Raw genomic sequence first — 13924 nt, 5'->3', positions numbered from 1 at the left:
TAAGCATGTTTTAAGTATGAGTCACATTAAAAATAAAAAATAAAAAAATGACCCTTATGGATGTGTTCATTGTTCCATTTACATGTTTTAAGAATTTTATAATAAATGTAAATATATATCCTTACAGTTTCTCTCCCTTCACTAGGCTGCCCCTCTATGTTAGATGTTCCGGACCCATTTGGCACATTTCCCTAAAAATAAAAATAAAAAAAATAATCAGCAAAGTGTTAAGTGACTTGAAAAGGACCTTGAAAAAAAAAATCAGAAAGGGCATGTATAAAAACAAATAGCTGAAAGTAACATGCATATGGAATCAGCCAAAAAACCCGTCCTTACATTTCCTTTCTTCTTATAGGACCTACGGTTTGTCTTCAATGGCTCGTGACAAGACCTGATATTATGGCCCACCAACCCACAGTTACCACATCTCACATCATACCCTTGCCTTGTAACTTTATACGGGTGTTGTGGCTCATCCTCAGCTCTTCTTCTGACCTTTCTAGGGCGTCCAGGTTGAGTTCTCACCAAAGGAGGTAGAATGGTGTCAATAGTAACTTTTGGCCATTCCTCAGGCCCAGGCATTGGATGAATAGAAGGGGCATATGCTTTCTTGTATGCATCCATGCGATAACACTCATGCACAAAGTCTTCTGGAGTACGTCGATCTGCATAAATGGCAGCACATGCATGAGGGCACGGAATCCCATTGAGTTGCCATCTACCACAACTACATGTCATATTGCTCAGATTTACCACCCTCCTCGAATCGTGGCAGTGGTCTACCTCAAACACAACCCCATCTCGCCAATGGCAAATGTAGTATCTCTGTAGATCTTTCGACCTCTCCAGTTTTTTTTGTATCTTGGGACAAATCTCATTAGTGGATTGCTTAGCTCCTTCTCTTTTAGTGTGAAACCTACACATCAATTGTCTCCTGATTGTGTCTAACATGGTTAGGAGTGGCTTATCCCTAGCATCCTTAATCCATGAATTAAATGATTCAGCAATGTTGTTTGATATCATATCACTTTTACAATGGGTTCCAAATGCATGCCTTGACCAAGAACGTGGATCAATTTTTTCCAAGTACTTGAAAGCTTCTTCGTCCATAACCTTAATCACATTCATGTGGTGGTTGAACCGTGCTTCTATTGTGGCTCTAGCGGCACCAAATAACTCATCTTTAAATGCTCTTCCTTTCCATCCATTACTTTTGAAATTGGCATGTAGATGTCGGATACAAAACCTATGTTCAACTCCAGGATACACTGACTCAAATGTCTCAACAAGTCCCTTCAAATGAAAAAATAAATTATATTAGCATAGTGTCTTTTTAATATAACTCACATACAAAAAAGAAAGTCAAATATAGATTTTACCTTTTGCCTATCAAACATAAAAACCCATCCACGCTCCTCAATAGGGCCAATGCAATCCAAAAGACTATCCATAAACCATGTCCATGAGTCTCTACATTCGGTTTCTACAACAGCATATGCAATTGGGAACATGTCATCATTCCCATCCCTGCCAACTGCACATAATAATTGTCCCTCGTATGAGCCCTTTAAGTGGCAACCATCTAATGCGATTATAGGTCTACACCCAAAAATTAGACCTTTCTTGCAGGCATCCAAGCATACAAACATCCGATGAAAATTAGGTCCATCTTTTAGCAAACCACACATGCTGCCAGGGTTCCATCTTTGCACTGCTGCAGCGTAGTCTCGAGAATTTTTGTAGTGCTCAGCCTCATTCCCATACACCTTTTTCATCGCCATCTTCTTGGCTCTATAGGCAACCCATCTTGGGATTGAAATATTATAGTCCCTCTTAATTTGCTCTCTCAAAGCATACTCAGTCCATGTGGGGTCATCCCTAAAATTCTCAAGATAGTGATTCGAAATCCAATTAACATCAGCTTTTTTGTTCTCATGATGGGTGCCACAATTGTGTGTTGGTTTGAAGGTCTTAATTTGAATGGAATCTCGCGTGTTTGACCACGATGCATGAATTCGCCACCCACATTTCAGTTTGCACTCCGCTGTCACCCGTATTTTATCATTGCATTTGTACACAAAATCGAACCCATTTTGAATGGAATAAGTTTTGATGGCAGCCTTAAACATGGATGTACTGGGAAACCTTAGCCCCTTTTTTAGCTTTATTTTCCCCTTCAAATCATGCTCAGTGAATTCTGGGTATTTTATCTTCTTCTTGCGCCAAGTCCGAGTGGCCTGCTCTTCATCAGATTCGGATGATAAACTCTCCACATCCCCATCACTACTAGCGGAATCGGATGGCACAACTTCGCCATCATCTACATTTGAGGATATACCAAGCCCAAACCACTCAAATTTTCCATGTACATTATCTTTGTTTTTACCTCTCACAACTGTTGTGTAAAGTTCTTCATCCTCAGCATCAGTTGTCTCATAATCACTTAGTTTTGAATGATCGTCTGACTCCTCACTAGAAGGTTCATAATCAGCATCAGAGGAGTCCTCCACAACCACTTTTTCAACACCAGCATCTTGTAGATCTCCCCCAACAACTAAACATAATTCCGAAGGCTCAGCTAGCTGTTCGGCTGGTTCAATTAAGTTTGGCTGATCGGTATCATGCTCGACATATAGGTGCAACACTCTTCTTTTCTCCGTTAGTATCCTCCCAATCAAGTTGACAACATCATTATCATTACGGATGTGAGCAAGTCCATTATCTGAAACTTATCATCAAGCTTATACCAATAACCAATATAATTCGTGTAACCCAATTTCTTTAGCTTGTATGCCCACTCAGTAATCGACAATACGTCTACATCAATATCTCCTTGGTCCAAAATCCGCCCTCCGACATAGCACATGTGTAAAAATTCAGGAGAACCGCCATGGTAAATGAGAACTCTCACCATTTCCTCCAGAAAAAAAAAAAAAAAAAAAAAAAAAAATGTAATCTTAGATGTGATTAGTGTGGTCCCTATAACTGCAACTAGAAATGGGTGTTAGAAAACCTCATTGATTACGTAAATTTTATTTTATTTTTCAGCAAGTAAGAGTGCCATAACTTGGTTTGGACTTTGGAAAGTCTTTTGAAATTTGGTTTCTCAACCAAATATACTAGCGAATTGCGGGTTAAATGAAAGAAAAATAGTGCATGTTGCAAGCTTATATATATATTTAAAAAAAAAAAAAAAAAAAAAAAGAGAAAGTGTAGCCTTACGTAAGAACTAAAAAAGGTGGGTCATAAAGAGTCAAACAACAAAGTTACAAAACTGTAGGCTTAAGATAGCTAGCTTGCAGTTAAACAAAAAAAAAAAAAAAACAAAAACAAAAACAAAAGAAGAAGTAGGTAGCTGGCGTGCATGTGGACCTATGGTACAAAAACAGTCAAACACTAAAACTTAATTAAACGGTGCGTTTATAAAAGGCAGTTTTCATCGTCTTCTTTATTTTCCTCTAATCTCAACCTAAAAGCAAAAAGGTATAAACAATGGCAGAAAAAATTCAAACCTAAAAATTTCATTGAGAGATCAGAAGGTAAACCCACGATTTAAGATGAATTTTCATTTAACAGAAATACAAACACAAATGATTTGAAGATGAATCGACAACATGGAAGGTAAATTTCACCATAGTTGAAAAGGTTTCTTGCTTACCGCCGTCTAAGTGACTTGAAGTGGCGGTGCTCTGAACACGAACAAGTGGTACGGGGCAGAGTCACGATTTGCCTTCCACGCCTGCTAGTGGAGGCACAAACTTAATTGGGTGAAGATGTTGTAGAACACAACGTGAAGAAGAAAAAGAAGCCGGCGGTGCTCGTATTAATAAAATGGTATAATTAGGTTTTTTTAAAATATTTTACTTGTGTTTGACGTGGAGTAAATCTGAGGTGGAAATATTAGTTGGCATAATAATATGACATGGAAAATTTAATTACGCTTTTTAAAAGTCATAAATAAAATATAACATGTGTCATATTTTTATTGGATGTGACGTGGCACACTAACGGAATCCGTTAAGTTAATGGATGGAATTTAACTGCAGGGACTAAATTATTTTTATTGCATACCACAAGGACCTCTGAGTTCGTTTTGATATCACAGAGAGTAAATTGTAAATCAGGTAAACCACATGGACTAATTTTGCATTTTTCCCTATATAAAAAGAGCGAATGTCTTTTGAGCAGTGATTTTTATTTGACATATAATTTTACAATCGTGTCCATTTTATTTGTTCATCATGTTTAAGGTTATTTTTGTCTTTCAAAATTTAACATTACTCGTTTGCCCCTGTTCTCCATTAGACTTTCTAAGGAATTTTATGGGCATTGTTGTCTTTTACTCATGATTACTTTTTTGCCTATTGCATTTGTAAACGGTTCAATTTCTTTGATTGGGATTTTGGGTATTTCACCCTCTACTCCCATGATCTCGTGCAAATAAAACCAAAACCAAAGAATAACCGAAGAAAGCTTCTCCCAAATCCATTCGGTTTAAAATTCCCAAAAAAATTCAACACATCGACCAGACTCAACAAAAATCAACCTTCCATCCGAAAATCAATCATCCAAATTCCATAAAATTTTTTCTTTTTAAAAAAAAAAAAAAAAAAAAAATCACAAAATTAGAACCAAACCCATATCGGTTACCCAATGACAAACAAAATATACCCAAAAATTCTTACCCATTTTTGAAATCAAACAAAAAACCACAAAATCTTACTATAATCGGTCCTAACAAGAAAACCCATCAAGATTTCAGCCCAACAAACCTATATCCATTCAGCCTACCTCAAATGTCAGGTTAGGATAGTGTTCGGCCTGCCAGTTTTTGGATGGTCGGCGCTGATTCTTCTTCGTGGTGGCCGGTGTAAATATACAATAAAGAGATAATTCTTTTTATTCAATAATAAATATTGTCATGTACATGGATATATATAAACAGAGTGTGTACAAAGTAGCCGTTGGTTTTCTAGAGAATTTCCTTGTACAGCTTGATATGTCTTTCCTTATTTTCACCCATGCTTTGATTGTATTTCCTTAAGTCTTGGTGTATGATATTTCTCTGATTGATTGGGCGTGTCTGATGGGATATTTCCTTCTTGATGCAGCACCATATCTTCATGAGCTGTAGAGGAGTGAGTCACAGCTGATTGGTTAACAGCCCCCCTAAAACTGATGGGGGGAAGACACACCATCAGTTTTCCTTTGAGAAAGTTGAAGCGAAGAGAGGATAAACCTTTGGTAAAAATATCCGCGACTTGATCAACGGTGGAGATAAATTTCAACTGAACATCTTTATTGGCTACTTTCTCACGGATAAAATGAACATCGACCTCAATGTGTTTCGTACGAGCGTGGAAGACCGGATTAAAGGCCAAAGCAAGCGCTTCAAAATTATCACACCAGACTATGGGGCGAGACAAGAGGGGGAGGTGTAAGTCTTGGAATAGCATACGAAGCCAATAGAGTTCAGCCACTGTCATTGCCAAAGCCCGATATTCAGCTTCGGTGCTACTGCGAGAGACAATAGGTTGCTTTTTGGCAGCCCAAGAAACAAGACAGGGACCTAAGAAAACACCATAGCCCATCGTGGAGCGGCGATCATCCAGGTCACCAGCCCAGTCTGAATCGCTGTAGGCATGAAGGTCAAGAAAACCTTGTGTAAAGTAGAGGCCATGGTCCACCGTGCCTTTGAGGTAGCGAAGGACACGTTTAGCCGAAGTCCAGTGAGCTATAGTGGGAGCATGAAGGTGTTGGCAAAGCTGGTTTACCAAGTAGGCAATTTCAGGTCGTGTGAGGGTGCAATATTGCAAGGCACCCACGACACTGCGATATTCACTAACCTCGGTGAGAGGTTCCCCAGACAAAGAAGATAACTTGTTGCCTGATACACATGGAGCAGCATATGGTTTTGCACCAACCATACGTGCACGATGGAGGACATCCAATATATATTTGCTTTGGCAAAGGTGAAGACCGTGAGCTGTCCGGGTTACCTGAATACCAAGAAAATATCCAAGTGGGCCAAGATCCTTCAATGCAAATTCTTCTTGAAGGCGTTTGATGAGGGAGGCCAGCAGGTGGCTATGTGTTCTTGTCAAGATAATATCGTCAACATAAACAAGTAAGAACAAATGAACACCATGTTTATAATAAATAAATAAAGAAGTATCCATAGAGGAGGCCGTGAAGTCCAGTTCAAGGAGACACTGAGACAGCCGATGAAACCAGACCCTTGGTGCCTGTTTGAGGCCATATATGGACTTGTGCAGCCGGCAAACATGGTGGGGAAGCATGGGATCAACAAAGCCTTGGGGCTGCTCCATATAGACTTCTTCAAGGAGTTTGCCGTGTAAGAAGGCGTTGGAAACATCTAGTTGACGGAGGGGCCAGCCAAAGTGAACGGCAAGTGCGAGGAGGACACGGACAGTAACTGGTTTGATTACGGGGCTGAACGTCTCTGAAAAATCAACTCCAGAAATTTGATCAAAGCCTTTTGCGACCAAGCGGGCTTTATACCGATCAATACTGCCATCGGCACGTTGCTTCAACTTGTAAACCCATTTGTTACGAATGACATTCTTATGGGCAGGCCGTGGAACTAAACTCCACGTATGGTTGGCTAACAATGCATCAACTTCATGACTCATGGCTTGGCGCCATTAAGCTGAGGTAACGGCTTGGGAGTAACATGTGGGCTCAGGAACAAGGACACTATTAAGGGCTTGTAGAGGATGTTTGATTGTGTAAAAAAGTTTGAAATTGGGGAATTCTTTGGGTTTGAGAGAACCCGTTTGAGCACGGGTGAGCATACGGGTAGGAGGGTGTGGAGGAGAAGTGGGAGTGGAAAGATGAGGTGGGACCAAATCAGGAGACGTTGTGGAAGAGACGGGAGAAGCAAGCAGGCTGGGCGTGGCTTGCGTTGAGTTTGGAGTACCTGAAAGAGGAGGAGAATTGAGTGCCAAAATTTCTGGAGATGAGATAAGGCGTGAATTGGGGGATTGGATGAGGGGAATATCCAGATTTTCAGGGATATTGATAGGTGTAGGAGCTTCATGGATATTGACAGGTGTAGGATTTAAATCAAGGGATGTGTGGTTTGGAGAGATCACAGGTGCATTAAATAAGGAAGAGGTGGATGTGGCTGGAATGGACAGCAAAGAGTGGGTAGGAGACGTGGCATTAGAGTGGGCAAGTGGTGGGATTTCTGGAATTAATGGAGAGGGGGTTGTTGCTGGAATGGACAGCAAAGAGGGCTGAGAAAACGTGGCACTTGATTGAGGAGATGAGGGGAGACCAGGAAAATTTTTCTCATCAAAGATAACATTGCGTGACAAATAAGTCTTTTTGGAGACTGGGTCGTAGCAACGATACCCTTTGTGTTGGGGAGAATAACCAAGAAAGAGGTAAACTTTGCTGCGAAAGGCAAGTTTGCGAGACGAATAAGGACGGAGAAGGGGATAACAAACACAACCAAAGCTTTTTAAGTGAGAATAATCTGGAGGGTGTTTAAACAATTTACCATAAGGCGAGTTATTGTTTAAGACGGGTGTTGGGAGACGATTTATAAGGAAAATGGCTGTGAGAAAAGCATCGACCCAAAACGTGGAAGGGAGACGTGATTGAGCAAGAAGGGATAACCCAATATCCATAATGTGTCTGTGTTTTCTCTCAGCAACCCCGTTTTGTTGAGAAGTGTAAGGACATGTGAGTCGATGTAAAATACCATTGGTGTCAAGAAATGAAATAAACTGTTTTGATATATATTCGCCGCCATTGTCCGTTTGAAATTTTTTGATGCGACAAGAGAAAAGATTTTCCACCAAAGTTTTAAATTTAACAAAGCAAGAAAAAACATCACTTTTATTGAAAAGAGGGTACAACCATGTGAAACGTGAATAGTCATCGACAAATATGACATAATATTGACTACCACTATGGGAAACAATAGGAGAAACCCATACATCTGAGTGAATGAGTTCAAGAGGACAAGTAGAAATTCTAGAGGAATCGGAAAATGGTAGCTGTTTGGTCTTTCCAAGTTGACAATGAGAGCATACATGATCAAGTGTGAGAGATCCAGCCACGGGAAGTTGAAAAGAGGAGACAATCCGCTTGGTTATTTGAGAGGAAGGACGGCCCAATCTTGCATGCCAAATATCCAGAGACGTTTTGACACCGAAAAGAGCAACACAGGCACGAAATTTATTGATAGAATTTTTATTGATGTGAATGGGATAAAGTCCCCCTTCACTGAGACCCTCCAGAAGTGTGATGCCGGTTTTGTTGTCCTTGATGAAATAATGAGAACCGGTTAGAATGAAGAAACAAGCATTATCTATGCAAAATTGATTAATGGAAAGCAGATTAGCCATGGCTGAGGGACAATGAAGAACTTGTTTTAAATGTAGAGAGGATGAAGGAGTTTGGAAAGTGAGAGAACCTTTATTTTGAATGGGTAACCCAGAGCCATTACCAACAGCTATGGTTTCGTCACCACCATAGGGTTCATGACGAGACAAGTTGGCGACGTCGTTGGTGACATGGTTGTTAGCACCGCTATCCGCAAACCATGGATCATCCTCAGGTATAGTATGGGTTTGAGCTACCATGGCAGCGAGTTGAGCGGGAGGATGGCGCCCTTGAAAGCTGTAATCCATGCGAAGAAAACAGTCAAGAGCCCTATGACTTAATTTTCCACAAATTTGACATGGGCTTCGTGATGCACCACTATAGGTAGTAGGAGAACCAGGTTTGTGCTGAGGTGTGAAGGAGCCACTGGGTTGCGTGAATTTGGACTTCAATTGATGTTGACGAGTTGCAAAGTGTGATTGAGTGGAGGAATGCTGAGGAGGACGTGGAGAAAACTGCATCTTGGATTTCCTGAGGCCATGGGGCGTGGACTTTCTAGCAAGCATTGCAAATGATTGTTGTGAGGAAAGATGGGCTTGATTCTGCTCCTCCAATAATACCTCGTGGGAGAGCAATTTTGATTGGAAGTCATCAAACTTCATGGTGGAATCATCCAGGGCAAAGGAACAAGCAGTTATAAAAGTGGTATAAGAGGCATTCAAACCACCAATTACATATGAAATGAGATCCTCATCCTCAACTGGCTTACCAATTGTTGCAAGCTGATCAGCCAAGAGTTTGGCATCGTGAAGATAGTCAATACAGGATTTGCTACCTTGATGAAGATTCTGCAATTGCCTCTTGAGATGGTGGACCCGAGCGCGGGATTGAGAGGCATAACGGTTGGATAAAGATACCTAAACCTGCCGGGCAGTAGTTAAGCCATACAAGGTGGAAATCACCTTGTCTGTGAGAGAGGCATTGAGCCAACTCATCACAAATTGATCCTTTTTGAGCCACAGTAGGTACTCAGGATTGAGATCAGTAGATTCCTTACCATCGGCAGCAAGAAGGAATTTTGCTGGGCACGGTTCAGTACCATCCACAAAACCCAGCAATTCATGGCTTTGTAAGATAGGCCGACACTGAAAACGCCAAGTCGGATAGTTGGTCCCATCCATTCGGGAACCAATAAGCTGTGCAATATTTGGTGGATTGTAGACAGTGGATTGAGAAGTAGAGGTGGGAGCCATGTGAGAAGGAGAGGAGAAAAAAAAAATCTGATGCGGAAGATGGATCTATGCGTGAGCTATTAGCTCTGATACCATGTAAATATACAATAAAGAGATAATTCTTTTTATTCAATAATAAATATTGTCATGTACATGGATATATATAAACAGAGTGTGTACAAAGTAGCCGTTGGTTTTCTAGAGAATTTCCTTGTACAGCTTGATATGTCTTTCCTTATTTTCACCCATGCTTTGATTGTATTTCCTTAAGTCTTGGTGTATGATATTTCTCTGATTGATTGGGCGTGTCTGATGGGATATTTCCTTCTTGATGCAGCACCATATCTTCATGAGCTGTAGAGGAGTGAGTCACGGCTGATTGGTTAACAGTGATTGGTTAACAGCCGGCGGTTTGGGAGAGAGAGAGAGAAACTGGTTCGGGTGGTCGGCGCTGCTTCTCTTTCGTGGTGGCCAGCGCTCCTGCTTCGTGGTGGCCGGCGGCGTAGCCACTGGATGGTGTGGCTGGCGGTGGTGAATGGTGGTGGCGGCTGGAGGTGGGTGGGAGGAGGGTGGGAGAAATTGAGAGACAGAGAGAGGAGTGGGAGAGAGAAGGCTGGGTAACGATGTGGGTGGGAGGGGGAGTTATGCGTTTTCTTTTTTTTTTTTAATAAAAAGGCTGGTTAAGGTTAACCCGGTTGGGTTAACAAGCCTGTTGGAGAGAGAACAGATATTTTTTCTCATTTTAAAATGCTTGCCGCGTGATGTTTATTGCCAAAATATGGACTTTTTATTACAACCAAGCATTTCTCTTTCTGAATCGCTTCAAATGATTTTTATTGTTCAATTTTCTTTCCTCATTTTTGTTCTGAATCGCTTCTCTCCCTCTCTCTCTTTCTCAGAAAATAACGGCGATTTCACTCCGGCACTCCGGCTCCAGCTCTCTCAACAAATCCAGTGGTTGGGCTCCGACAAAGACGATTTGGATCCAGTAACGTGAGACCAACTTGAAATGATTTTTATTGTTCAATTTTCTTTCCTCAGTTTTGTATGAGTTTTTCACAATTGTTTCGGTCGGTTTTGTTGCACACCAACGGTGAAAGAAAGAGAGAGGAGAAGTGGCAGTCTAGGTAAGGATTCATCTAAAAAAAATTTGATTTATTTTTTTTTCTATTGTTTATTTATGTGCTTGATGATTTTCTTTGTGGGTTTTGTATGGATTTTTGACAATTTTTCTGGTGGGTTTTGTTTGAAACAGGTGTATCAAAGAGGTAATCATTCATAAAAAAAAAAAAAAAATTGATTTCTTTTTTTGTTGTGTTTATTTATGTGCTTCATGTTTTTTTTTTTCCATGGGTTTTGTATGGATTTTTGACAATTTTTTGGGTGAATTTTGTTTGAAACAGTTGTATGAAAGAGGCAAGGATTCATAAAAAAAGCTGATTTCTTTTTTGGTAGAGTTTATTTATGTGCTTCATGATTTTTTTACGTGGGACTTGTATGGATTTTTTTTTTTTTTGTTAGTTTGCTTGTGTTCTTCAGTTTTGGAAGATGTGCTTAATAGAGATTCGGTGCGGTTCATGCACAATAACGGTGAAAGAAAGAGAAGGCGAGGGTTTAATTTTTGTTGTGCTCTCTGGGTTTCTTTAGTCGGGTGGGTTTTTGACAATTCTTTCGGTGGGTTTTATTTGAAACAGAGGTGTATCAAAGAGATCAAAGTATGGTTTTTATAGTTAAATTTTCAATTTTTCCTATGTAAATTTGATAAATTTGATGGGTTTTGTTTAATTTTTTTTCTTGGTTGTTTCTTCAATTGTTCAGAGCAGAGAGGTAAGATCAAGAGACGACGAGCGAAGAGTGAGATCCTGAGATAGAGAGAAGCTGAGAAACAAATTATAGAGCTGTTGCTGCATATTGCTTCCTCATGTTTAGTGATTGGGTAATGCTGGGTTTTGCTTCCTCATGTTGGTGATTTTGTATTGCTGGATATTTTTCTAAAAATAATTTATTTTTTAAGACTGTAAATTTTGAGAATGCAGCTACAATTTTTTTGTTGGCTCAATGAATAGTAAATTTGAAAAACAAGTGCCAAATATTTTTTTGAATTTATTCTATATTCATGGCAGCTTCATATATTATATTTTTTATTTGGTTTCTAGTAAATTTTATTCAGATTTTGCAAAGAAAACATAGGTGTAGTAATTTGTATAAGCTTTTTATTACCTTAAAAGTCCCTTGAAATTATGTAGTTCTGTTTGATTGGAATTTCTGGAATTTATGTTGTACAACGTGTGCTTGAGCTTCAGCTTCCATGGGCAACAATGGCTATTGTTAACCAATTAAAGGGTAATTACACAAGCATGTCCATGCAGTGCATTAGCAGTAATATGGTTGTGAAATGTCTGATGTATGCAAATGATGAACAATACACCAATGTTATGCAAAAGTTTTTTGAGAATCGTATGCTATCGAACATTATGTTATACAGATATGGATGTGTTGTTTTTCAACGAGCATTCGATCGGTCAAAGGTTAGCACATGTATTTGATTTAAACTGTATTTTGTTTCAGCGAAAAACATTTGTCTTATCATATTAGAGTAAGAACTCAAAGATTAACGTCCATATGATCTTCTAGAATTTCTGTTAGGAACATTAGCATTATATTATAGTAAGCATTCAAAGTTTTTCAGTAGTTTTCAATCTGTGATTTTTTTTAAAAAAAAAAAAATTGAACATGTTTTTTTTGAAAAAAAAAAAATATTTTGAATTCTTTTCTTGGTTTAACTATTATTACAAGGGTTAAATACTCTTTTGCCCCCTAAGGTTTCAAGACATTATTTTTTTTCTCTTTAGGGTTTCATTTTTATCACAGGAGGTACTGTGATTTTCATAAAGATCAAGATAGTACATTCGTTAAAATTATGTCCAAAACTTTACAGAACACCACGTTAGCACCAATCAGATGTTGCCACGTGTCAGTTAATTAATTTTTTTTTAAAACAAAATTTTTTTAAAAAAAATAGAGGAAAAAATTTTGTGGGTGGCCATTTGGCTAGTTTGGGGGTGGCAAGCCACCCCATGGCCGGATGGGGCGTGGAAGAGACCTCTGGATGCCCTTCTTCTGGGCGAGAATGCACTCCTTGTAGAAGACATGACCTTTGAGGTAGCACAAGGCATCAAAGAGGAGATTCAGATAGAGGCAGCACGCATCGAAGGGCTTGATGGAGTCTCTGCCCAACCTCTCCCTCTATCTCCGGTACCCTAGTTTCCTCTTCTCGTCGTACGTGAGGAACGCGAGATCCTTGTTGTTCTTCGAGTGCCTCTACAGCATTTTTACCTCTCTCTTGCAAAGACAAAACCGTAAGATTGGAGAAGACAAATGAACCCTAAATTGAATCGAGCTTGTAGATTGGATTCAGTGAATTGAATCGGCCGTGGGGTGGCTCATCACCCCCAAACCAGCCAGATAGGGTGGCCAGGCCAGCCCCCAAATGGTGCCACCCCAAAATTTTTTCCTTTTTTTTTTTTTTTTAATCTAATTTTTTTATAAAAAAATTAATTAACTGACACGTGGCGACATCTGATTGGTGTTGATGTGGAGTTCTGTTAAGTTTTAGACGAAATTTTAACAGAGATACCATCTTGGTCTTTATGAAAACCACATGTACCTCTTATGATAAAAATGAAACCTTATGGAAGAAAAAATAAGGTCTTAAAACCCTACGAGACAAAAGATTATTTAACCCTTATTACAAATAATCTTTTTCTAAAGATTCTCAATATCTCAGTCGATATCTTTTTTTTTTTTTGAGAAAATCTCAGTCGATATCTATTGAGATCTCGAGATACCGATATTTAGAGCAGAACTTGATCATCTTATTCAAGTCAAACACTCTTCTAAAAAAAAAGGACTTTACCAAATCCATAAATTCATTGAATTCAGAGAATAGCAGCAGTTCTCCACCCAAAAACATTTTGATGAAGTAGCCAAAATTGTACGCACCGTCAAACGTGACCCAGATGATACAGGATTTGTCCAACAGCCTTGACTTAAGAATTTTCCTTGCGAATTTCGTCCAAATCAGCAATTTCAACCATTTTACAAAGATGAGACCCGCTGCCAAGACATGTATTTACTATTTCATTCCCTAAATTTCGTTAAGTTGTTGAAATTAATCTAAAACTTATTCATCTAAAAAAAGAAATTAATCTAAAAACTGTCCCTCCAAGGCCTTCCTTATTGACTTCATTCTAAGCCTCTGGCCTGGAATAAGTTCGACACATAAACTATTTCCTAAGTTCCCAATGATGTTAGAACATTAAAAATGGAAAACAAAA

This window comes from Corylus avellana, chromosome 8 (genome assembly GCF_965113065.1).
Source record: "Corylus avellana chromosome 8, dhCorAvel1.hap1.2, whole genome shotgun sequence".
Classification (NCBI taxonomy): domain Eukaryota; kingdom Viridiplantae; phylum Streptophyta; class Magnoliopsida; order Fagales; family Betulaceae; genus Corylus; species Corylus avellana.
This window is presented reverse-complemented; position numbering follows the sequence as displayed.